The 24,244-nt window shown below is 45.3% G+C and overlaps 17 non-coding genes and 2 pseudogenes across 17 annotated transcripts; all 19 read left to right on the top strand.

The window, feature by feature from the left end:
• The first annotated feature begins 753 nt into the window (after positions 1-753).
• Positions 754-944, top strand: LOC141220007 (U2 spliceosomal RNA). Its single transcript, XR_012288380.1, has one exon. It is a non-coding gene; the product is annotated as a U2 spliceosomal RNA (small nuclear RNA).
• Positions 945-2,059: 1,115 nt separating this feature from the next.
• Positions 2,060-2,250, top strand: LOC141220202 (U2 spliceosomal RNA). Its single transcript, XR_012288572.1, has one exon. It is a non-coding gene; the product is annotated as a U2 spliceosomal RNA (small nuclear RNA).
• Positions 2,251-3,365: 1,115 nt separating this feature from the next.
• LOC141220200 (U2 spliceosomal RNA) lies at positions 3,366-3,556 on the top strand. The gene has a single exon (XR_012288570.1). It is a non-coding gene; the product is annotated as a U2 spliceosomal RNA (small nuclear RNA).
• A 1,115-nt stretch (positions 3,557-4,671) lies between these two features.
• On the top strand, positions 4,672-4,862 carry LOC141220006 (U2 spliceosomal RNA). Its single transcript, XR_012288379.1, has one exon. It is a non-coding gene; the product is annotated as a U2 spliceosomal RNA (small nuclear RNA).
• A 1,115-nt stretch (positions 4,863-5,977) lies between these two features.
• LOC141220005 (U2 spliceosomal RNA) lies at positions 5,978-6,168 on the top strand. Its single transcript, XR_012288378.1, has one exon. It is a non-coding gene; the product is annotated as a U2 spliceosomal RNA (small nuclear RNA).
• A 1,115-nt stretch (positions 6,169-7,283) lies between these two features.
• LOC141220004 (U2 spliceosomal RNA) lies at positions 7,284-7,474 on the top strand. Its single transcript, XR_012288377.1, has one exon. It is a non-coding gene; the product is annotated as a U2 spliceosomal RNA (small nuclear RNA).
• A 1,113-nt stretch (positions 7,475-8,587) lies between these two features.
• Positions 8,588-8,775, top strand: LOC141219603 (U2 spliceosomal RNA). Its single transcript, XR_012288061.1, has one exon. It is a non-coding gene; the product is annotated as a U2 spliceosomal RNA (small nuclear RNA).
• Positions 8,776-9,885: 1,110 nt separating this feature from the next.
• LOC141220253 (U2 spliceosomal RNA) lies at positions 9,886-10,075 on the top strand. The gene has a single exon (XR_012288622.1). It is a non-coding gene; the product is annotated as a U2 spliceosomal RNA (small nuclear RNA).
• Positions 10,076-11,188: 1,113 nt separating this feature from the next.
• On the top strand, positions 11,189-11,378 carry LOC141220252 (U2 spliceosomal RNA). The gene has a single exon (XR_012288621.1). It is a non-coding gene; the product is annotated as a U2 spliceosomal RNA (small nuclear RNA).
• Positions 11,379-12,492: 1,114 nt separating this feature from the next.
• Positions 12,493-12,683, top strand: LOC141220189 (U2 spliceosomal RNA). Its single transcript, XR_012288559.1, has one exon. It is a non-coding gene; the product is annotated as a U2 spliceosomal RNA (small nuclear RNA).
• Positions 12,684-13,808: 1,125 nt separating this feature from the next.
• LOC141220003 (U2 spliceosomal RNA) lies at positions 13,809-13,999 on the top strand. The gene has a single exon (XR_012288376.1). It is a non-coding gene; the product is annotated as a U2 spliceosomal RNA (small nuclear RNA).
• Positions 14,000-15,114: 1,115 nt separating this feature from the next.
• LOC141219719 (U2 spliceosomal RNA) lies at positions 15,115-15,243 on the top strand (annotated as a pseudogene).
• Positions 15,244-15,549: 306 nt separating this feature from the next.
• LOC141219625 (U2 spliceosomal RNA) lies at positions 15,550-15,744 on the top strand. Its single transcript, XR_012288080.1, has one exon. It is a non-coding gene; the product is annotated as a U2 spliceosomal RNA (small nuclear RNA).
• A 1,115-nt stretch (positions 15,745-16,859) lies between these two features.
• LOC141220002 (U2 spliceosomal RNA) lies at positions 16,860-17,050 on the top strand. The gene has a single exon (XR_012288375.1). It is a non-coding gene; the product is annotated as a U2 spliceosomal RNA (small nuclear RNA).
• Positions 17,051-18,165: 1,115 nt separating this feature from the next.
• Positions 18,166-18,347, top strand: LOC141219604 (U2 spliceosomal RNA). Its single transcript, XR_012288062.1, has one exon. It is a non-coding gene; the product is annotated as a U2 spliceosomal RNA (small nuclear RNA).
• A 1,115-nt stretch (positions 18,348-19,462) lies between these two features.
• Positions 19,463-19,653, top strand: LOC141220001 (U2 spliceosomal RNA). The gene has a single exon (XR_012288374.1). It is a non-coding gene; the product is annotated as a U2 spliceosomal RNA (small nuclear RNA).
• Positions 19,654-20,766: 1,113 nt separating this feature from the next.
• Positions 20,767-20,957, top strand: LOC141219999 (U2 spliceosomal RNA). The gene has a single exon (XR_012288373.1). It is a non-coding gene; the product is annotated as a U2 spliceosomal RNA (small nuclear RNA).
• A 1,115-nt stretch (positions 20,958-22,072) lies between these two features.
• On the top strand, positions 22,073-22,164 carry LOC141219767 (U2 spliceosomal RNA; annotated as a pseudogene).
• Positions 22,165-22,958: 794 nt separating this feature from the next.
• Positions 22,959-23,140, top strand: LOC141219687 (U2 spliceosomal RNA). The gene has a single exon (XR_012288126.1). It is a non-coding gene; the product is annotated as a U2 spliceosomal RNA (small nuclear RNA).
• Positions 23,141-24,244: the final 1,104 nt, after the last annotated feature.

Here is a 24,244-nt window from a genome sequence, read left to right as displayed (position 1 = left end):
TATTTAGCAAATGCCCTTGTTATCAACAGCAGCCTTTTAAACTCACCTGAGCTAACAGGTATGTGCGCTGGCTACTCTGCTGCGCTTAAAGTTTCTTTTTTGGTTTGCTACAATGCCTTTTCTGAAACGTTGTCTCCTTCTGCTGGAACACTGACTTCTTTCATTTAATGCCTGCAGACTATAAAAGAGAACCCAACCCAAAAAGTTTGGTTGATTAGTCTGTGGCATTCTGTTAAACTGTTGCTTATGGCGGTCTCTGTGAGCTTCTCAGCGACATTCAGCCAGCCAGGTATCCTGCCTGCAGTAGATGGAATGTGGCAATGGAACGCTGGCTGCGCGTGTCATAATAGGCTCTGAGCCTTTATATACCTGTGCACAGCAGCAGCCACCTTCAGTCTGCTGCTGGACAGCCAGCAGCAGCAGCAGCAGGAGAGGTATGTAATCAGGAGCCCTCCTGCTAAGGGTAGACAGCTGCTCGTTCCACCCCACCCCCCGCCTTAATTGGTTCTCCTCCCTTCCAACGGTGTTGAGGCGGGTGGGAACAGCAGGGGGTGAAGGTGCTGTGTTTAAAGAGGTGGAGTTATGCAGATCTAAAACGCGTGGATTGCAGCAGCAGCAAGCCGAAAAGTGCAGGCATGTAAGGGATCTAGAGGTTGACAACATGTCTTCTTAACGGGAGTCCAGGAGCTCATCTCCACAAATGGACTTTTTAGGATCCTTGGGTGGCTCCGTAGTTTGAAACCAATTCTGGTTATCGCTTCTCGGCCTTTTGGCTAAGATCAAGTGTAGTATCTGTTCTTATCAGTTTAATATCTGATACGTCCCCTATCTGGGGACCATATATTAAATGGATTTTTAGAACAGGGAGATGGAAAAAGAGCTTGCTCTGTCCACTCCACGCATTGACCTGGTATTGCAGTATCTCCAGGACCGGTGCACCCCTTCTTTAATGCAGTTTCTAAAATCAGAAAGAATTGAATTCAATGTTTTTTGTTCATTTTGCTTGTTTGTCGGATTTTGGGATGGACTCTTTGGCTCTGCTTTTCTTCTCCTCATTGGATTTTTCATGTTCAAAGTTGCAGAAGCCAGATTACAAGCTCATTTTGGTTCAACTTCAGCAACTGTGCATTGCATTGCCATGTAATGTGATGCAATGCTATCTTTCTAGCTCTCCCTTTTTACTTCCTTTTGGATAAACAGACATATTAGGCAAGCATTTTGGAGCTTTCACCTAAATAACTACAGGTGGTGAGATAAGCTGCACAATATAATTGACCTTTCAGTATATTGTTGCACACACACCATCTATTTAGCAAATGCCCTTGTTATCAACAGCAGCCTTTTAAACTCACCTGAGCTAACAGGTATGTGCGCTGGTTACTCTGCTGCGCTTAAAATTTCTTTTTTGGTTTGCTACAATGCCTTTTCTGAAACGTTGTCTCCTTCTGCTGGAACACTGACTTCTTTCATTTAATGCCTGCAGACTATAAAAGAGAACCCAACCCAAAAAGTTTGGTTGATTAGTCTGTGGCATTCTGTTAAACTGTTGCTTATGGCGGTCTCTGTGAGCTTCTCAGCGACATTCAGCCAGCCAGGTATCCTGCCTGCAGTAGATGGAATGTGGCAATGGAACGCTGGCTGCGCGTGTCATAATAGGCTCTGAGCCTTTATATACCTGTGCACAGCAGCAGCCACCTTCAGTCTGCTGCTGGACAGCCAGCAGCAGCAGCAGCAGGAGAGGTATGTAATCAGGAGCCCTCCTGCTAAGGGTAGACAGCTGCTCGTTCCACCCCACCCCCCGCCTTAATTGGTTCTCCTCCCTTCCAACGGTGTTGAGGCGGGTGGGAACAGCAGGGGGTGAAGGTGCTGTGTTTAAAGAGGTGGAGTTATGCAGATCTAAAACGCGTGGATTGCAGCAGCAGCAAGCTGAAAAGTGCAGGCATGTAAGGGATCTAGAGGTTGACAACATGTCTTCTTAACGGGAGTCCCGGAGCTCATCTCCACAAATGGACTTTTTAGGATCCTTGGGTGGCTCCGTAGTTTGAAACCAATTCTGGTTACCGCTTCTCGGCCTTTTGGCTAAGATCAAGTGTAGTATCTGTTCTTATCAGTTTAATATCTGATACGTCCCCTATCTGGGGACCATATATTAAATGGATTTTTAGAACAGGGAGATGGAAAAAGAGCTTGCTCTGTCCACTCCACGCATTGACCTGGTATTGCAGTATCTCCAGGACCGGTGCACCCCTTCTTTAATGCAGTTTCTAAAATCAGAAAGAATTGAATTCAATGTTTTTTGTTCATTTTGCTTGTTTGTCGGATTTTGGGATGGACTCTTTGGCTCTGCTTTTCTTCTCCTCATTGGATTTTTCATGTTCAAAGTTGCAGAAGCCAGATTACAAGCTCATTTTGGTTCAACTTCAGCAACTGTGCATTGCATTGCCATGTAATGTGATGCAATGCTATCTTTCTAGCTCTCCCTTTTTACTTCCTTTTGGATAAACAGACATATTAGGCAAGCATTTTGGAGCTTTCACCTAAATAACTACAGGTGGTGAGATAAGCTGCACAATATAATTGACCTTTCAGTATATTGTTGCACACACACCATCTATTTAGCAAATGCCCTTGTTATCAACAGCAGCCTTTTAAACTCACCTGAGCTAACAGGTATGTGCGCTGGTTACTCTGCTGCGCTTAAAATTTCTTTTTTGGTTTGCTACAATGCCTTTTCTGAAACGTTGTCTCCTTCTGCTGGAACACTGACTTCTTTCATTTAATGCCTGCAGACTATAAAAGAGAACCCAACCCAAAAAGTTTGGTTGATTAGTCTGTGGCATTCTGTTAAACTGTTGCTTATGGCGGTCTCTGTGAGCTTCTCAGCGACATTCAGCCAGCCAGGTATCCTGCCTGCAGTAGATGGAATGTGGCAATGGAACGCTGGCTGCGCGTGTCATAATAGGCTCTGAGCCTTTATATACCTGTGCACAGCAGCAGCCACCTTCAGTCTGCTGCTGGACAGCCAGCAGCAGCAGCAGCAGGAGAGGTATGTAATCAGGAGCCCTCCTGCTAAGGGTAGACAGCTGCTCGTTCCACCCCACCCCCCGCCTTAATTGGTTCTCCTCCCTTCCAACGGTGTTGAGGCGGGTGGGAACAGCAGGGGGTGAAGGTGCTGTGTTTAAAGAGGTGGAGTTATGCAGATCTAAAACGCGTGGATTGCAGCAGCAGCAAGCTGAAAAGTGCAGGCATGTAAGGGATCTAGAGGTTGACAACATGTCTTCTTAACGGGAGTCCCGGAGCTCATCTCCACAAATGGACTTTTTAGGATCCTTGGGTGGCTCCGTAGTTTGAAACCAATTCTGGTTACCGCTTCTCGGCCTTTTGGCTAAGATCAAGTGTAGTATCTGTTCTTATCAGTTTAATATCTGATACGTCCCCTATCTGGGGACCATATATTAAATGGATTTTTAGAACAGGGAGATGGAAAAAGAGCTTGCTCTGTCCACTCCACGCATTGACCTGGTATTGCAGTATCTCCAGGACCGGTGCACCCCTTCTTTAATGCAGTTTCTAAAATCAGAAAGAATTGAATTCAATGTTTTTTGTTCATTTTGCTTGTTTGTCGGATTTTGGGATGGACTCTTTGGCTCTGCTTTTCTTCTCCTCATTGGATTTTTCATGTTCAAAGTTGCAGAAGCCAGATTACAAGCTCATTTTGGTTCAACTTCAGCAACTGTGCATTGCATTGCCATGTAATGTGATGCAATGCTATCTTTCTAGCTCTCCCTTTTTACTTCCTTTTGGATAAACAGACATATTAGGCAAGCATTTTGGAGCTTTCACCTAAATAACTACAGGTGGTGAGATAAGCTGCACAATATAATTGACCTTTCAGTATATTGTTGCACACACACCATCTATTTAGCAAATGCCCTTGTTATCAACAGCAGCCTTTTAAACTCACCTGAGCTAACAGGTATGTGCGCTGGTTACTCTGCTGCCCTTAAAATTTCTTTTTTGGTTTGCTACAATGCCTTTTCTGAAACGTTGTCTCCTTCTGCTGGAACACTGACTTCTTTCATTTAATGCCTGCAGACTATAAAAGAGAACCCAACCCAAAAAGTTTGGTTGATTAGTCTGTGGCATTCTGTTAAACTGTTGCTTATGGCGGTCTCTGTGAGCTTCTCAGCAACATTCAGCCAGCCAGGTATCCTGCCTGCAGTAGATGGAATGTGGCAATGGAACGCTGGCTGCGCGTGTCATAATAGGCTCTGAGCCTTTATATACCTGTGCACAGCAGCAGCCACCTTCAGTCTGCTGCTGGACAGCCAGCAGCAGCAGCAGCAGGAGAGGTATGTAATCAGGAGCCCTCCTGCTAAGGGTAGACAGCTGCTCGTTCCACCCCACCCCCCGCCTTAATTTGTTCTCCTCCCTTCCAACGGTGTTGAGGCGGGTGGGAACAGCAGGGGGTGAAGGTGCTGTGTTTAAAGAGGTGGAGTTATGCAGATCTAAAACGCGTGGATTGCAGCAGCAGCAAGCCGAAAAGTGCAGGCATGTAAGGGATCTAGAGGTTGACAACATGTCTTCTTAACGGGAGTCCAGGAGCTCATCTCCACAAATGGACTTTTTAGGATCCTTGGGTGGCTCCGTAGTTTGAAACCAATTCTGGTTATCGCTTCTCGGCCTTTTGGCTAAGATCAAGTGTAGTATCTGTTCTTATCAGTTTAATATCTGATACGTCCCCTATCTGGGGACCATATATTAAATGGATTTTTAGAACAGGGAGATGGAAAAAGAGCTTGCTCTGTCCACTCCACGCATTGACCTGGTATTGCAGTATCTCCAGGACCGGTGCACCCCTTCTTTAATGCAGTTTCTAAAATCAGAAAGAATTGAATTCAATGTTTTTTGTTCATTTTGCTTGTTTGTCGGATTTTGGGATGGACTCTTTGGCTCTGCTTTTCTTCTCCTCATTGGATTTTTCATGTTCAAAGTTGCAGAAGCCAGATTACAAGCTCATTTTGGTTCAACTTCAGCAACTGTGCATTGCATTGCCATGTAATGTGATGCAATGCTATCTTTCTAGCTCTCCCTTTTTACTTCCTTTTGGATAAACAGACATATTAGGCAAGCATTTTGGAGCTTTCACCTAAATAACTACAGGTGGTGAGATAAGCTGCACAATATAATTGACCTTTCAGTATATTGTTGCACACACACCATCTATTTAGCAAATGCCCTTGTTATCAACAGCAGCCTTTTAAACTCACCTGAGCTAACAGGTATGTGCGCTGGTTACTCTGCTGCGCTTAAAATTTCTTTTTTGGTTTGCTACAATGCCTTTTCTGAAACGTTGTCTCCTTCTGCTGGAACACTGACTTCTTTCATTTAATGCCTGCAGACTATAAAAGAGAACCCAACCCAAAAAGTTTGGTTGATTAGTCTGTGGCATTCTGTTAAACTGTTGCTTATGGCGGTCTCTGTGAGCTTCTCAGCGACATTCAGCCAGCCAGGTATCCTGCCTGCAGTAGATGGAATGTGGCAATGGAACGCTGGCTGCGCGTGTCATAATAGGCTCTGAGCCTTTATATACCTGTGCACAGCAGCAGCCACCTTCAGTCTGCTGCTGGACAGCCAGCAGCAGCAGCAGCAGGAGAGGTATGTAATCAGGAGCCCTCCTGCTAAGGGTAGACACCTGCTCGTTCCACCCCACCCCCCGCCTTAATTGGTTCTCCTCCCTTCCAACGGTGTTGAGGCGGGTGGGAACAGCAGGGGGTGAAGGTGCTGTGTTTAAAGAGGTGGAGTTATGCAGATCTAAAACGCGTGGATTGCAGCAGCAGCAAGCCGAAAAGTGCAGGCATGTAAGGGATCTAGAGGTTGACAACATGTCTTCTTAACGGGAGTCCAGGAGCTCATCTCCACAAATGGACTTTTTAGGATCCTTGGGTGGCTCCGTAGTTTGAAACCAATTCTGGTTATCGCTTCTCGGCCTTTTGGCTAAGATCAAGTGTAGTATCTGTTCTTATCAGTTTAATATCTGATACGTCCCCTATCTGGGGACCATATATTAAATGGATTTTTAGAACAGGGAGATGGAAAAAGAGCTTGCTCTGTCCACTCCACGCATTGACCTGGTATTGCAGTATCTCCAGGACCGGTGCACCCCTTCTTTAATGCAGTTTCTAAAATCAGAAAGAATTGAATTCAATGTTTTTTGTTCATTTTGCTTGTTTGTCGGATTTTGGGATGGACTCTTTGGCTCTGCTTTTCTTCTCCTCATTGGATTTTTCATGTTCAAAGTTGCAGAAGCCAGATTACAAGCTCATTTTGGTTCAACTTCAGCAACTGTGCATTGCATTGCCATGTAATGTGATGCAATGCTATCTTTCTAGCTCTCCCTTTTTACTTCCTTTTGGATAAACAGACATATTAGGCAAGCATTTTGGAGCTTTCACCTAAATAACTACAGGTGGTGAGATAAGCTGCACAATATAATTGACCTTTCAGTATATTGTTGCACACACACCATCTATTTAGCAAATGCCCTTGTTATCAACAGCAGCCTTTTAAACTCACCTTAGCTAACAGGTATGTGCGCTGGTTACTCTGCTGCGCTTAAAATTTCTTTTTTGGTTTGCTACAATGCCTTTTCTGAAACGTTGTCTCCTTCTGCTGGAACACTGACTTCTTTCATTTAATGCCTGCAGACTATAAAAGAGAACCCAACCCAAAAAGTTTGGTTGATTAGTCTGTGGCATTCTGTTAAACTGTTGCTTATGGCGGTCTCTGTGAGCTTCTCAGCGACATTCAGCCAGCCAGGTATCCTGCCTGCAGTAGATGGAATGTGGCAATGGAACGCTGGCTGCGCGTGTCATAATAGGCTCTGAGCCTTTATATACCTGTGCACAGCAGCAGCCACCTTCAGTCTGCTGCTGGACAGCCAGCAGCAGCAGCAGCAGGAGAGGTATGTAATCAGGAGCCCTCCTGCTAAGGGTAGACAGCTGCTCGTTCCACCCCACCCCCCGCCTTAATTGGTTCTCCTCCCTTCCAACGGTGTTGAGGCGGGTGGGAACAGCAGGGGTTGAAGGTGCTGTGTTTAAAGAGGTGGAGTTATGCAGATCTAAAACGCGTGGATTGCAGCAGCAGCAAGCCGAAAAGTGCAGGCATGTAAGGGATCTAGAGGTTGACAACATGTCTTCTTAACGGGAGTCCAGGAGCTCATCTCCACAAATGGACTTTTTAGGATCCTTGGGTGGCTCCGTAGTTTGAAACCAATTCTGGTTATCGCTTCTCGGCCTTTTGGCTAAGATCAAGTGTAGTATCTGTTCTTATCAGTTTAATATCTGATACGTCCCCTATCTGGGGACCATATATTAAATGGATTTTTAGAACAGGGAGATGGAAAAAGAGCTTGCTCTGTCCACTCCACGCATTGACCTGGTATTGCAGTATCTCCAGGACCGGTGCACCCCTTCTTTAATGCAGTTTCTAAAATCAGAAAGAATTGAATTCAATGTTTTTTGTTCATTTTGCTTGTTTGTCGGATTTTGGGATGGACTCTTTGGCTCTGCTTTTCTTCTCCTCATTGGATTTTTCATGTTCAAAGTTGCAGAAGCCAGATTACAAGCTCATTTTGGTTCAACTTCAGCAACTGTGCATTGCATTGCCATGTAATGTGATGCAATGCTATCTTTCTAGCTCTCCCTTTTTACTTCCTTTTGGATAAACAGACATATTAGGCAAGCATTTTGGAGCTTTCACCTAAATAACTACAGGTGGTGAGATAAGCTGCACAATATAATTGACCTTTCAGTATATTGTTGCACACACACCATCTATTTAGCAAATGCCCTTGTTATCAACAGCAGCCTTTTAAACTCACCTGAGCTAACAGGTATGTGCGCTGGTTACTCTGCTGCACTTAAAATTTCTTTTTTGGTTTGCTACAATGCCTTTTCTGAAACGTTGTCTCCTTCTGCTGGAACACTGACTTCTTTCATTTAATGCCTGCAGACTATAAAAGAGAACCCAACCCAAAAAGTTTGGATGATTAGTCTGTGGCATTCTGTTAAACTGTTGCTTATGGCGGTCTCTGTGAGCTTCTCAGCGACATCAGCCAGCCAGGTATCCTGCCTGCAGTAGATGGAATGTGGCAATGGAATGCTGGCTGCGCGTGTCATAATAGGCTCTGAGCCTTTATATACCTGTGCACAGCAGCAGCCACCTTCAGTCTGCTGCTGGACAGCCAGCAGCAGCAGCAGCAGGAGAGGTATGTAATCAGGAGCCCTCCTGCTAAGGGTAGACGCTGCTCGTTCCACCCCACCCCCTGCCTTAATTGGTTCTCCTCCCTTCCAACGGTGTTGAGGCGGGTGGGAACAGCAGGGGGTGAAGGTGCTGTGTTTAAAGAGGTGGAGTTATGCAGATCTAAAACGCGTGGATTGCAGCAGCAGCAAGCCGAAAAGTGCAGGCATGTAAGGATCTAGAGGTTGACAACATGTCTTCTTAACGGGAGTCCAGGAGCTCATCTCCCACAAATGGACTTTTTAGGATCCTTGGGTGGCTCCGTAGTTTGAAACCAATTCTGGTTATCGCTTCTCGGCCTTTTGGCTAAGATCAAGTGTAGTATCTGTTCTTATCAGTTTAATATCTGATACGTCCCTATCTGGGGACCATATATTAAATGGATTTTAGAACAGGGAGATGGAAAAAGAGCTTGCTCTGTCCACTCCACGCATTGACCTGGTATTGCAGTATCTCCAGGACCGTGCACCCCTTCTTTAATGCAGTTTCTAAAATCAGAAAGAATTGAATTCAATGTTTTTTGTTCATTTTGCTTGTTTGTCGATTTTGGGATGGACTCTTTGACTCTGCTTTTCTTCTCCTCATTGGATTTTTCATGTTCAAAGTTGCAGAAGCCAGATTACAAGCTCATTTTGGTTCAACTTCAGCAACTGTGCATTGCATTGCCATGTAATGTGATGCAATGCTATCTTTCTAGCTCTCCCTTTTACTCCTTTTGGATAAACAGACATATTAGGCAAGCATTTTGGAGCTTTCACCTAAATAACTACAGGTGGTGAGATAAGCTGCAGAATATAATTGACCTTTCAGTATATTGTTGCACACACACCATCTATTTAGCAAATGCCCTTGTTATCAACAGCAGCCTTTTAAACTCACCTGAGCTAACAGTATGTGCGCTGGTAACTCTGCTGCGCTTAAAATTTCTTTTTTGGTTTGCTACAATGCCTTTTCTGAAACGTTGTCTCCTTCTGCTGGAACACTGACTTCTTTCATTTAATGCCTGCAGACTATAAAAGAGAACCCAACCCAAAAAGTTGGTTGATTAGTCTGTGGCATTCTGTTAAACTGTTGCTTATGGCGGTCTCTGTGAGCTTCTCATCGACATTCAGCCAGCCAGGTATCCTGCCTGCAGTAGATGGAATGTGGCAATGGAACGCTGGCTGCGCGTGTCATAATAGGCTCTGAGCCTTTATATACCTGTGCACAGCAGCAGCCACCTTCAGTCTGCTGCTGGACAGCCAGCAGCAGCAGCAGCAGGAGAGGTATGTAATCAGGAGCCCTCCTGCTAAGGGTAGACAGCTGCTCGTTCCACCCCACCCCCCGCCTTAATTGGTTCTCCTCCCTTCCAACGGTGTTGAGGCGGGTGGGAACAGCAGGGGGTGAAGGTGCTGTGTTTAAAGAGGTGGAGTTATGCAGATCTAAAACGCGTGGATTGCAGCAGCAGCAAGCCGAAAAGTGCAGGCATGTAAGGGATCTAGAGGTTGACAACATGTCTTCTTAACGGGAGTCCAGGAGCTCATCTCCACAAATGGACTTTTTAGGATCCTTGGGTGGCTCCGTAGTTTGAAACCAATTCTGGTTATCGCTTCTCGGCCTTTTGGCTAAGATCAAGTGTAGTATCTGTTCTTATCAGTTTAATATCTGATACGTCCCCTATCTGGGGACCATATATTAAATGGATTTTTAGAACAGGAGATGGAAAAAGAGCTTGCTCTGTCCACTCCACGCATTGACCTGGTATTGCAGTATCTCCAGGACCGGTGCACCCCTTCTTTAATGCAGTTTCTAAAATCAGAAAGAATTGAATTCAATGTTTTTTGTTCATTTTGCTTGTTTGTCGGATTTTGGGATGGACTCTTTGGCTCTGCTTTTCTTCTCCTCATTGGATTTTTCATGTTCAAAGTTGCAGAAGCAGATTACAAGCTCATTTTGGTTCAACTTCAGCAACTGTGCATTGCATGCCATGTAATGTGATGCAATGCTATCTTTCTAGCTCTCCCTTTTTACTTCCTTTTGGATAAACAGACATATTAGGCAAGCATTTTGGAGCTTTCACCTAAATAACTACAGGTGGTGAGATAAGCTGCACAATATAATTGACCTTTCAGTATATTGTTGCACACACACCATCTATTTAGCAAATGCCCTTGTTATCAACAGCAGCCTTTTAAACTCACCTGAGCTAACAGGTATGTGCGCTGGTTACTCTGCTGCGCTTAAAATTTCTTTTTTGGTTTGCTACAATGCCTTTTCTGAAACGTTGTCTCCTTCTGCTGGAACACTGACTTCTTTCATTTAATGCCTGCAGACTATAAAAGAGAACCCAACCCAAAAAGTTTGGTTGATTAGTCTGTGGCATTCTGTTAAACTGTTGCTTATGGCGGTCTCTGTGAGCTTCTCAGCGACATTCAGCCAGCCAGGTATCCTGCCTGCAGTAGATGGAATGTGGCAATGGAACGCTGGCTGCGCGTGTCATAATAGGCTCTGAGCCATTATATACCTGTGCACAGCAGCAGCCACCTTCAGTCTGCTGCTGGACAGCCAGCAGCAGCAGCAGCAGGAGAGGTATGTAATCAGGAGCCCTCCTGCTAAGGGTAGACAGCTGCTCGTTCCACCCCACCCCCCGCCTTAATTGGTTCTCCTCCCTTCCAACGGTGTTGAGGCGGGTGGGAACAGCAGGGGGTGAAGGTGCTGTGTTTAAAGAGGTGGAGTTATGCAGATCTAAAACGCGTGGATTGCAGCAGCAGCAAGCCGAAAAGTGCAGGCATGTAAGGGATCTAGAGGTTGACAACATGTCTTCTTAACGGGAGTCCAGGAGCTCATCTCCACAAATGGACTTTTTAGGATCCTTGGGTGGCTCCGTAGTTTGAAACCAATTCTGGTTATCGCTTCTCGGCCTTTTGGCTAAGATCAAGTGTAGTATCTGTTCTTATCAGTTTAATATCTGATACGTCCCCTATCTGGGGACCATATTTAAATGGATTTTTAGAACAGGGAGATGGAAAAAGAGCTTGCTCTGTCCACTCCACGCATTGACCTGGTATTGCAGTATCTCCAGGACCGGTGCACCCCCTTCTTTAATGCAGTTTCTAAAATCAGAAAGAATTGAATTCAATGTTTTTTGTTCATTTTGCTTGTTTGTCGGATTTTGGGATGGATCTCTTAGGCTCTGCTTTTCTTCTCCTCATGGATTTTTCATGTTCAAAGTTGCAGAAGCCAGATTACAAGCTCATTTTGGTTCAACTTCAGCAACTGTGCATTGCATTGCCATGTAATGTGATGCAATGCTATCTTTCTAGCTCTCCCTTTTTACTTCCTTTTGGATAAACAGACATATTAGGCAAGCATTTTGGAGCTTTCACCTAAATAACTACAGGTGGTGAAATAAGCTGCACAATATAATTGACCTTTCAGTATATTGTTGCACACACAGCCATCTATTTAGCAAATGCCCTTGTTATCAACAGCAGCCTTTTAAACTCACCTGAGCTAACAGGTATGTGCGCTGGTTACTCTGCTGCACTTAAAATTTCTTTTTTGGTTTGCTACAATGCCTTTTCTGAAACGTTGTCTCCTTCTGCTGGAACAACTGACTTCTTTCATTTAATGCCTGCAGACTATAAAAGAGAACCCAACCCAAAAAGTTTGGTTGATTAGTCTGTGGCATTCTGTTAAACTGCTTATGCGGTCTCTGTGAGCTTCTCAGCGACATTCAGCCAGCCAGGTATCCTGCCTGCAGTAGATGGAATGTGGCAATGGAACGCTGGCTGCGCGTGTCATAATAGGCTTTGAGCATTTATATACCTGTGCACAGCAGCAGCCACCTTCAGTCTGCTGCTGGACAGCCAGCAGCAGCAGCAGCAGGAGAGGTATGTAATCAGGAGCCCTCCTGCTAAGGGTAGACAGCTGCTCGTTCCACCCCACCCCCCGCCTTAATTGGTTCTCCTCCCTTCCAACGGTGTTGAGGCGGGTGGGAACAGCAGGGGGTGAAGGTGCTGTGTTTAAAGAGGTGGAGTTATGCAGATCTAAAACGCGTGGATTGCAGCAGCAGCAAGCCGAAAAGTGCAGGCATGTAAGGGATCTAGAGGTTGACAACATGTCTTCTTAACGGGAGTCCAGGAGCTCATCTCCACAAATGGACTTTTTAGGATCCTTGGGTGGCTCCGTAGTTTGAAACCAATTCTGGTTATCGCTTCTCGGCCTTTTGGCTAAGATCAAGTGTAGTATCTGTTCTTATCAGTTTAATATCTGATACGTCCCCTATCTGGGGACCATATATTAAAAGGATTTTTAGAACAGGGAGATGGAAAAAGAGCTTGCTCTGTCCACTCCACGCATTGACCTGGTATTGCAGTATCTCCAGGACCGGTGCACCCTTCTTTAATGCAGTTTCTAAAATCAGAAAGAATTGAATTCAATGTTTTTTGTTCATTTTGCTTGTTTGTCGGATTTTGGGATGGACTCTTTGGCTCTGCTCTTCTTCTACTCATTGGATTTTTCATGTTCAAAGTTGCAGAAGCCAGATTACAAGCTCATTTTGGTTCAACTTCAGCAACTGTGCATTGCATTGCCATGTAATGTGATGCAATGCTATCTTTCTAGCTCTCCCTTTTTACTTCCTTTTGGATAAACAGACATATTAGGCAAGCATTTTGGAGCTTTCACCTAAATAACTACAGGTGGTGAGATAAGCTGCACATAAGCTGCACAATATAATTGACCTTTCAGTATATTGTTGCACACACACCATCTATTTAGCAAATGCCCTTGTTATCAACAGCAGCCTTTTAAACTCACCTGAGCTAACAGGTATGTGCGCTGGTTACTCTGCTGCGCTTAAAATTTCTTTTTTGGTTTGCTACAATGCCTTTTCTGAAACGTTGTCTCCTTCTGCTGGAACACTGACTTCTTTCATTTAATGCCTGCAGACTATAAAAGAGAACCCAACCCAAAAAGTTTGGTTGATTAGTCTGTGGCATTCTGTTAAACTGTTGCTTATGGCGGTCTCTGTGAGCTTCTCAGCGACATTCAGCCAGCCAGGTATCCTGCCTGCAGTAGATGGAATGTGGCAATGGAACGCTGGCTGCGCGTGTCATAATAGGCTTTGAGCATTTATATACCTGTGCACAGCAGCAGCCACCTTCAGTCTGCTGCTGGACAGCCAGCAGCAGCAGCAGCAGGAGAGGTATGTAATCAGGAGCCCTCCTGCTAAGGGTAGACAGCTGCTCGTTCCACCCCACCCCCCGCCTTAATTGGTTCTCCTCCCTTCCAACGGTGTTGAGGCGGGTGGGAACAGCAGGGGGTGAAGGTGCTGTGTTTAAAGAGGTGGAGTTATGCAGATCTAAAACGCGTGGATTGCAGCAGCAGCAAGCCGAAAAGTGCAGGCATGTAAGGGATCTAGAGGTTGACAACATGTCTTCTTAACGGGAGTCCAGGAGCTCATCTCCACAAATGGACTTTTTAGGATCCTTGGGTGGCTCCGTAGTTTGAAACCAATTCTGGTTATCGCTTCTCGGCCTTTTGGCTAAGATCAAGTGTAGTATCTGTTCTTATCAGTTTAATATCTGATACGTCCCCTATCTGGGGACCATATATTAAATGGATTTTTAGAACAGGGAGATGGAAAAAGAGCTTGCTCTGTCCACTCCACGCATTGACCTGGTATTGCAGTATCTCCAGGACCGGTGCACCCCTTCTTTAATGCAGTTTCTAAAATCAGAAAGAATTGAATTCAATGTTTTTTGTTCATTTTGCTTGTTTGTCGGATTTTGGGATGGACTCTTTGGCTCTGCTCTTCTTCTACTCATTGGATTTTTCATGTTCAAAGTTGCAGAAGCCAGATTACAAGCTCATTTTGGTTCAACTTCAGCAACTGTGCATTGCATTGCCATGTAATGTGATGCAATGCTATCTTTCTAGCTCTCCCTTTTTACTTCCTTTTGGATAAACAGACATATTAGGCAAGCATTTTGGAGCTTTCACCTAAATAACTACAGGTGGTGAGATAAGCTGCACAATATAATTGACCTTTCAGTATATTGTTGCACACACACCATCTATTTAGCAAATGCCCTTGTTATCAACAGCAGCCTTTTAAACTCACCTGAGCTAACAGGTATGTGCGCTGGTTACTCTGCTGCGCTTAAAATTTCTTTTTTGGTTTGCTACAATGCCTTTTCTGAAACGTTGTCTCCTTCTGCTGGAACACTGACTTCTTTCATTTAATGCCTGCAGACTATAAAAGAGAACCCAACCCAAAAAGTTTGGTTGATTAGTCTGTGGCATTCTGTTAAACTGTTGCTTATGGCGGTCTCTGTGAGCTTCTCAGCGACATTCAGCCAGCCAGGTATCCTGCCTGCAGTAGATGGAATGTGGCAATGGAACGCTGGCTGCGCGTGTCATAATAGGCTCTGAGCCTTTATATACCTGTGCACAGCAGCAGCCACCTTCAGTCTGCTGCTGGACAGCCAGCAGCAGCAGCAGCAGGAGAGGTATGTAATCAGGAGCCCTCCTGCTAAGGGTAGACAGCTGCTCGTTCCACCCCACCCCCCGCCTTAATTGGTTCTCCTCCCTTCCAACGGTGTTGAGGCGGGTGGGAACAGCAGGGGGTGAAGGTGCTGTGTTTAAAGAGGTGGAGTTATGCAGATCTAAAACGCGTGGATTGCAGCAGCAGCAAGCCGAAAAGTGCAGGCATGTAAGGGATCTAGAGGTTGACAACATGTCTTCTTAACGGGAGTCCAGGAGCTCATCTCCACAAATGGACTTTTTAGGATCCTTGGGTGGCTCCGTAGTTTGAAACCAATTCTGGTTATCGCTTCTCGGCCTTTTGGCTAAGATCAAGTGTAGTATCTGTTCTTACCGGCTCATCTTGAGGAGGGAGAGGATGTCCATCCAGGACTGCCGCAGGCTGATCCACAGCCTGCTCAGAGACTATTCCATCATGGACGGTCCGGAGGACGAGGACGAGGACTAAACCCCTCCTCCCCCTCTCCCCTTATGTGTCTTGTCTTTCAATAAAGCTTCGGGCCTGTGATTTTCCCCTCCCCATCCCCTTTTTCCCAATCCCCATCCCTTATCACGGTTCGTCGTACTGTATTGGTTGACATGCTTTTTCTTTCAGATTGAGTGTTTTGTGTAGCATAGGGGTGTGATGTGTCTAGTTAGTGCGTCGTATCCTCATGCTATGTAAATATGATGTAGAATTCTGTGTGTACTGGGCTGCGGCACTGTACACTGTCTGTTAACTTATTTTTTGTGCTAATAAAAGATATATTCAATCAAAAAAAATCTGTTCTTATCAGTTTAATATCTGATACGTCCCCTATCTGGGGACCATATATTAAATGGATTTTTAGAACAGGGAGATGGAAAAAGAGCTTGCTCTGTCCACTCCACGCATTGACCTGGTATTGCAGTATCTCCAGGACCGGTGCACCCCTTCTTTAATGCAGTTTCTAAAATCAGAAAGAATTGAATTCAATGTTTTTTGTTCATTTTGCTTGTTTGTCGGATTTTGGGATGGACTCTTTGGCTCTGCTTTTCTTCTCCTCATTGGATTTTTCATGTTCAAAGTTGCAGAAGCCAGATTACAAGCTCATTTTGGTTCAACTTCAGCAACTGTGCATTGCATTGCCATGTAATGTGATGCAATGCTATCTTTCTAGCTCTCCCTTTTTACTTCCTTTTGGATAAACAGACATATTAGGCAAGCATTTTGGAGCTTTCACCTAAATAACTACAGGTGGTGAGATAAGCTGCACAATATAATTGACCTTTCAGTATATTGTTGCACACACACCATCTATTTAGCAAATGCCCTTGTTATCAACAGCAGCCTTTTAAACTCACCTGAGCTAACAGGTATGTGCGCTGGTTACTCTGCTGCGCTTAAAATTTCTTTTTTGGTTTGCTACAATGCCTTTTCTGAAACGTTGTCTCCTTCTGCTGGAACACTGACTTCTTTCATTTAATGCCTGCAGACTATAAAAGAGAACCCAACCCAAAAAGTTTGGTTGATTAGTCTGTGGCATTCTGTTAAACTGTTGCTTATGGCGGTCTCTGTGAGCTTCTCAGCGACATTCAGCCAGCCAGGTATCCTGCCTGCAGTAGATGGAATGTGGCAATGGAACGCTGGCTGCGCGTGTCATAATAGGCTCTGAGCCTTTATATACCTGTGCACAGCAGCAGCCACCTTCAGTCTGCTGCTGGACAGCCAGCAGCAGCAGCAGCAGGAGAGGTATGTAATCAGGAGCCCTCCTGCTAAGGGTAGACAGCTGCTCGTTCCACCCCACCCCCCGCCTTAATTGGTTCTCCTCCCTTCCAACGGTGTTGAGGCGGGTGGGAACAGCAGGGGGTGAAGGTGCTGTGTTTAAAGAGGTGGAGTTATGCAGATCTAAAACGCGTGGATTGCAGCAGCAGCAAGCCGAAAAGTGCAGGCATGTAAGGGATCTAGAGGTTGACAACATGTCTTCTTAACGGGAGTCCAGGAGCTCATCTCCACAAATGGACTTTTTAGGATCCTTGGGTGGCTCCGTAGTTTGAAACCAATTCTGGTTATCGCTTCTCGGCCTTTTGGCTAAGATCAAGTGTAGTATCTGTTCTTATCAGTTTAATATCTGATACGTCCCCTATCTGGGGACCATATATTAAATGGATTTTTAGAACAGGGAGATGGAAAAAGAGCTTGCTCTGTCCACTCCACGCATTGACCTGGTATTGCAGTATCTCCAGGACCGGTGCACCCCTTCTTTAATGCAGTTTCTAAAATCAGAAAGAATTGAATTCAATGTTTTTTGTTCATTTTGCTTGTTTGTCGGATTTTGGGATGGACTCTTTGGCTTTGCTTTTCTTCTCCTCATTGGATTTTTCATGTTCAAAGTTGCAGAAGCCAGATTACAAGCTCATTTTGGTTCAACTTCAGCAACTGTGCATTGCATTGCCATGTAATGTGATGCAATGCTATCTTTCTAGCTCTCCCTTTTTACTTCCTTTTGGATAAACAGACATATTAGGCAAGCATTTTGGAGCTTTCACCTAAATAACTACAGGTGGTGAGATAAGCTGCACAATATAATTGACCTTTCAGTATATTGTTGCACACACACCATCTATTTAGCAAATGCCCTTGTTATCAACAGCAGCCTTTTAAACTCACCTGAGCTAACAGGTATGTGCGCTGGTTACTCTGCTGCGCTTAAAATTTCTTTTTTGGTTTGCTACAATGCCTTTTCTGAAACGTTGTCTCCTTCTGCTGGAACACTGACTTCTTTCATTTAATGCCTGCAGACTATAAAAGAGAACCCAACCCAAAAAGTTTGGTTGATTAGTCTGTGGCATTCTGTTAAACTGTTGCTTATGGCGGTCTCTGTGAGCTTCTCAGCGACATTCAGCCAGCCAGGTATCCTGCCTGCAGTAGATGGAATGTGGCAATGGAACGCTGGCTGCGCGTGTCATAATAGGCTCTGAGCCTTTATATACCTGTGCACAGCAGCAGCCACCTTCAGTCTGCTGCTGGACAGCCAGCAGCAGCAGCAGCAGGAGAGGTATGTAATCAGGAGCCCTCCTGCTAAGGGTAGACAGCTGCTCGTTCCACCCCACCCCCCGCCTTAATTGGGTCTCCTCCCTTCCAACGGTGTTGAGTTGGGTGGGAACAGCAGGGGGTGAAGGTGCTGTGTTTAAAGAGGTGGAGTTATGCAGATCTAAAACGCGTGGATTGCAGCAGCAGCAAGCCGAAAAGTGCAGGCATGTAAGGGATCTAGAGGTTGACAACATGTCTTCTTAACGGGAGTCCAGGAGCTCATCTCCACAAATGGACTTTTTAGGATCCTTGGGTGGCTCCGTAGTTTGAAACCAATTCTGGTTATCGCTTCTCGGCCTTTTGGCTAAGATCAAGTGTTCTTATCAGTTTAATATCTGATACGTCCCCTATCTGGGGACCATATATTAAATGGATTTTTAGAACAGGGAGATGGAAAAAGAGCTTGCTCTGTCCACTCCACGCATTGACCTGGTATTGCAGTATCTCCAGGACCGGTGCACCCCTTCTTTAATGCAGTTTCTAAAATCAGAAAGAATTGAATTCAATGTTTTTTGTTCATTTTGCTTGTTTGTCGGATTTTGGGATGGACTCTTTGGCTCTGCTTTTCTTCTCCTCATTGGATTTTTCATGTTCAAAGTTGCAGAAGCCAGATTACAAGCTCATTTTGGTTCAACTTCAGCAACTGTGCATTGCATTGCCATGTAATGTGATGCAATGCTATCTTTCTAGCTCTCCCTTTTTACTTCCTTTTGGATAAACAGACATATTAGGCAAGCATTTTGGAGCTTTCACCTAAATAACTACAGGTGGTGAGATAAGCTGCACAATATAATTGACCTTTCAGTATATTGTTGCACACACACCATCTATTTAGCAAATGCCCTTGTTATCAACAGCAGCCTTTTAAACTCACCTGAGCTAACAGGTATGTGCGCTGGTTACTCTGCTGCGCTTAAAATTTCTTTTTTGGTTTGCTACAATGCCTTTTCTGAAACGTTGTCTCCTTCTGCTGGAACACTGACTTCTTTCATTTAATGCCTGCAGACTATAAAAGAGAACCCAACCCAAAAAGTTTGGTTGATTAGTCTGTGGCATTCTGTTAAACTGTTGCTTATGGCGGTCTCTGTGAGCTTCTCAGCGACATTCAGCCAGCCAGGTATCCTGCCTGCAGTAGATGGAATGTGGCAATGGAACGCTGGCTGCGCGTGTCATAATAGGCTCTGAGCCTTTATATACCTGTGCACAGCAGCAGCCACCTTCAGTCTGCTGCTGGACAGCCAGCAGCAGCAGCAGCAGGAGAGGTATGTAATCAGGAGCCCTCCTGCTAAGGGTAGACAGCTGCTCGTTCCACCCCACCCCCCGCCTTAATTGGTTCTCCTCCCTTCCAACGGTGTTGAGGCGGGTGGGAACAGCAGGGGGTGAAGGTGCTGTGTTTAAAGAGGTGGAGTTATGCAGATCTAAAACGCGTGGATTGCAGCAGCAGCAAGCCGAAAAATGCAGGCATGTAAGGGATCTAGAGGTTGACAACATGTCTTCTTAACGGGAGTCCAGGAGCTCATCTCCACAAATGGACTTTTTAGGATCCTTGGGTGGCTCCGTAGTTTGAAACCAATTCTGGTTATCGCTTCTCGGCCTTTTGGCTAAGATCAAGTGTAGTATCTGTTCTTATCAGTTTAATATCTGATACGTCCCCTATCTGGGGACCATATATTAAATGGATTTTTAGAACAGGGAGATGGAAAAAGAGCTTGCTCTGTCCACTCCACGCATTGACCTGGTATTGCAGTATCTCCAGGACCGGTGCACCCCTTCTTTAATGCAGTTTCTAAAATCAGAAAGAATTGAATTCAATGTTTTTTGTTCATTTTGCTTGTTTGTCGGATTTTGGGATGGACTCTTTGGCTTTGCTTTTCTTCTCCTCATTGGATTTTTCATGTTCAAAGTTGCAGAAGCCAGATTACAAGCTCATTTTGGTTCAACTTCAGCAACTGTGCATTGCATTGCCATGTAATGTGATGCAATGCTATCTTTCTAGCTCTCCCTTTTTACTTCCTTTTGGATAAACAGACATATTAGGCAAGCATTTTGGAGCTTTCACCTAAATAACTACAGGTGGTGAGATAAGCTGCACAATATAATTGACTTTTCAGTATATTGTTGCACACACCATCTATTTAGCAAATGCCCTTGTTATCAACAGCAGCCTTTTAAACTCACCTGAGCTAACAGGTATGTGCGCTCGTTACTCTGCTGCGCTTAAAATTTCTTTTTTGGTTTGCTACAATGCCTTTTCTGAAACGTTGTCTCCTTCTGCTGGAACACTGACTTCTTTCATTTAATGCCTGCAGACTATAAAAGAGAACCCAACCCAAAAAGTTTGGTTGATTAGTCTGTGGCATTCTGTTAAACTGTTGCTTATGGCGGTCTCTGTGAGCTTCTCAGCGACATTCAGCCAGCCAGGTATCCTGCCTGCAGTAGATGGAATGTGGCAATGGAACGCTGGCTGCGCGTGTCATAATAGGCTCTGAGCCTTTATATACCTGTGCACAGCAGCAGCCACCTTCAGTCTGCTGCTGGACAGCCAGCAGCAGCAGCAGCAGGAGAGGTATGTAATCAGGAGCCCTCCTGCTAAGGGTAGACAGCTGCTCGTTCCACCCCACCCCCCGCCTTAATTGGTTCTCCTCCCTTCCAACGGTGTTGAGGCGGGTGGGAACAGCAGGGGGTGAAGGTGCTGTGTTTAAAGAGGTGGAGTTATGCAGATCTAAAACGCGTGGATTGCAGCAGCAGCAAGCCGAAAAGTGCAGGCATGTAAGGGATCTAGAGGTTGACAACATGTCTTCTTAACGGGAGTCCAGGAGCTCATCTCCACAAATGGACTTTTTAGGATCCTTGGGTGGCTCCGTAGTTTGAAACCAATTCTGGTTATCGCTTCTCGGCCTTTTGGCTAAGATCAAGTGTAGTATCTGTTCTTATCAGTTTAATATCTGATACGTCCCCTATCTGGGGACCATATATTAAATGGATTTTTAGAACAGGGAGATGGAAAAAGAGCTTGCTCTGTCCACTCCACGCATTGACCTGGTATTGCAGTATCTCCAGGACCGGTGCACCCCTTCTTTAATGCAGTTTCTAAAATCAGAAAGAATTGAATTCAATGTTTTTTGTTCATTTTGCTTGTTTGTCGGATTTTGGGATGGACTCTTTGGCTCTGCTTTTCTTCTCCTCATTGGATTTTTCATGTTCAAAGTTGCAGAAGCCAGATTACAAGCTCATTTTGGTTCAACTTCAGCAACTGTGCATTGCATTGCCATGTAATGTGATGCAATGCTATCTTTCTAGCTCTCCCTTTTTACTTCCTTTTGGATAAACAGACATATTAGGCAAGCATTTTGGAGCTTTCACCTAAATAACTACAGGTGGTGAGATAAGCTGCACAATATAATTGACCTTTCAGTATATTGTTGCACACACACCATCTATTTAGCAAATGCCCTTGTTATCAACAGCAGCCTTTTAAACTCACCTGAGCTAACAGGTATGTGCGCTGGTTACTCTGCTGCGCTTAAAATTTCTTTTTTGGTTTGCTACAATGCCTTTTCTGAAACGTTGTCTCCTTCTGCTGGAACACTGACTTCTTTCATTTAATGCCTGCAGACTATAAAAGAGAACCCAACCCAAAAAGTTTGGTTGATTAGTCTGTGGCATTCTGTTAAACTGTTGCTTATGGCGGTCTCTGTGAGCTTCTCAGCGACATTCAGCCAGCCAGGTATCCTGCCTGCAGTAGATGGAATGTGGCAATGGAACGCTGGCTGCGCGTGTCATAATAGGCTCTGAGCCTTTATATACCTGTGCACAGCAGCAGCCACCTTCAGTCTGCTGCTGGACAGCCAGCAGCAGCAGCAGCAGGAGAGGTATGTAATCAGGAGCCCTCCTGCTAAGGGTAGACAGCTGCTCGTTCCACCCCACCCCCCGCCTTAATTGGTTCTCCTCCCTTCCAACGGTGTTGAGGCGGGTGGGAACAGCAGGGGGTGAAGGTGCTGTGTTTAAAGAGGTGGAGTTATGCAGATCTAAAACGCGTGGATTGCAGCAGCAGCAAGCCGAAAAGTGCAGGCATGTAAGGGATCTAGAGGTTGACAACATGTCTTCTTAACGGGAGTCCAGGAGCTCATCTCCACAAATGGACTTTTTAGGATCCTTGGGTGGCTCCGTAGTTTGAAACCAATTCTGGTTATCGCTTCTCGGCCTTTTGGCTAAGATCAAGTGTAGTATCTTTCGAAAAGGCGGTTTTGGATGTTGGCCGCCCTAGTAGATTGATACATTATGCACACTGGGGTTTAGGCGCTTGTTATTACGCCAGGTGGCTAATATAGTCATCTGGTGGAAAGCATGGCCCCCCAGGATCGACGCCATTGGGCCGGGGAAGATCGAAAGCCCGAAGTGTGAAGTGCCCCAGGAGTGGTGACCCTGGGGTGCCTTAACTCACGGGGATTGGGAACCCCACTTGAGTTTATGGCACATTTGCACAAGCACTTCAAATTTTCTTTCTTCGCACACACCCTTATTCCGGGCCTTCTGGCCTTAGGATGGGGAATTTTTCAATTCCCGGTCGAAGGTCCGGGCAGTATTATACTGTGAAACCTTCACTATTTATTTAATTTCTTTGTCACTGTGTGTCCACTTATTCACGTGTGTAACGTCCTACTAGGATTTTGTCGGGATGCGGTTCCCTTACGGGTTCCTCTCTTGGCAGGTCTAGGGGGGGAGTGTGTGGCCATCAGGTTCCGCTCCCCCCTGAACCCCCCTGGCTCTCCTCTTTCGGGAGGAGAGCGTTGTTGGCTCCCCTCTTCCGGGAGGGGAGCACAGTCTTTGGCTCCCAGTGCCTTGCTCGGGTGAGAACTCGGGCAGGTGCTGGGGGTAAGATTGGGTCGCCTCTGGCTTCGGCTGGAGGTGGCTTTTTGTCCCTGTTCCTCGCTGTGGCCTTTTGGCTCGGAGGGACGGGGAATGGTTTGGGGGACCCTTCTCATTTTGGAGAGGGTTTCAAGAAGACCAGCATCCTAGTGCACTTTTTTTGTGGCACTTGACACTTTTTTAAGCGCACTCGGGTTTTGTACACGAATTCGGGCTTTCAAAAAAAAAAAAAAAAAATCTGTTCTTATCAGTTTAATATCTGATACGTCCCCTATCTGGGGACCATATATTAAATGGATTTTTAGAACAGGGAGATGGAAAAAGAGCTTGCTCTGTCCACTCCACGCATTGACCTGGTATTGCAGTATCTCCAGGACCGGTGCACCCCTTCTTTAATGCAGTTTCTAAAATCAGAAAGAATTGAATTCAATGTTTTTTGTTCATTTTGCTTGTTTGTCGGATTTTGGGATGGACTCTTTGGCTCTGCTTTTCTTCTCCTCATTGGATTTTTCATGTTCAAAGTTGCAGAAGCCAGATTACAAGCTCATTTTGGTTCAACTTCAGTAACTGTGCATTGCATTGCCATGTAATGTGATGCAATGCTATCTTTCTAGCTCTCCCTTTTTACTTCCTTTTGGATAAACAGACATATTAGGCAAGCATTTTGGAGCTTTCACCTAAATAACTACAGGTGGTGAGATAAGCTGCACAATATAATTGACCTTTCAGTATATTGTTGCACACACACCATCTATTTAGCAAATGCCCTTGTTATCAACAGCAGCCTTTTAAACTCACCTGAGCTAACAGGTATGTGCGCTGGTTACTCTGCTGCGCTTAAAATTTCTTTTTTGGTTTGCTACAATGCCTTTTCTGAAACGTTGTCTCCTTCTGCTGGAACACTGACTTCTTTCATTTAATGCCTGCAGACTATAAAAGAGAACCCAACCCAAAAAGTTTGGTTGATTAGTCTGTGGCATTCTGTTAAACTGTTGCTTATGGCGGTCTCTGTGAGCTTCTCAGCGACATTCAGCCAGCCAGGTATCCTGCCTGCAGTAGATGGAATGTGGCAATGGAACGCTGGCTGCGCGTGTCATAATAGGCTCTGAGCCTTTATATACCTGTGCACAGCAGCAGCCACCTTCAGTCTGCTGCTGGACAGCCAGCAGCAGCAGCAGCAGGAGAGGTATGTAATCAGGAGCCCTCCTGCTAAGGGTAGACAGCTGCTCGTTCCACCCCACCCCCCGCCTTAATTGGTTCTCCTCCCTTCCAACGGTGTTGAGGCGGGTGGGAACAGCAGGGGGTGAAGGTGCTGTGTTTAAAGAGGTGGAGTTATGCAGATCTAAAACGCGTGGATTGCAGCAGCAGCAAGCCGAAAAGTGCAGGCATGTAAGGGATCTAGAGGTTGACAACATGTCTTCTTAACGGGAGTCCAGGAGCTCATCTCCACAAATGGACTTTTTAGGATCTTTGGGTGGCTCCGTAGTTTGAAAC

Source organism: Phyllobates terribilis, unplaced genomic scaffold (genome assembly GCF_046119375.1).
Source record: "Phyllobates terribilis strain yellow unplaced genomic scaffold, ASM4611937v1 Scaffold_277__1_contigs__length_2500907, whole genome shotgun sequence".
NCBI classification, from domain to species: Eukaryota; Metazoa; Chordata; class Amphibia; order Anura; family Dendrobatidae; genus Phyllobates; species Phyllobates terribilis.
This window is presented reverse-complemented; position numbering and strand designations above follow the sequence as displayed.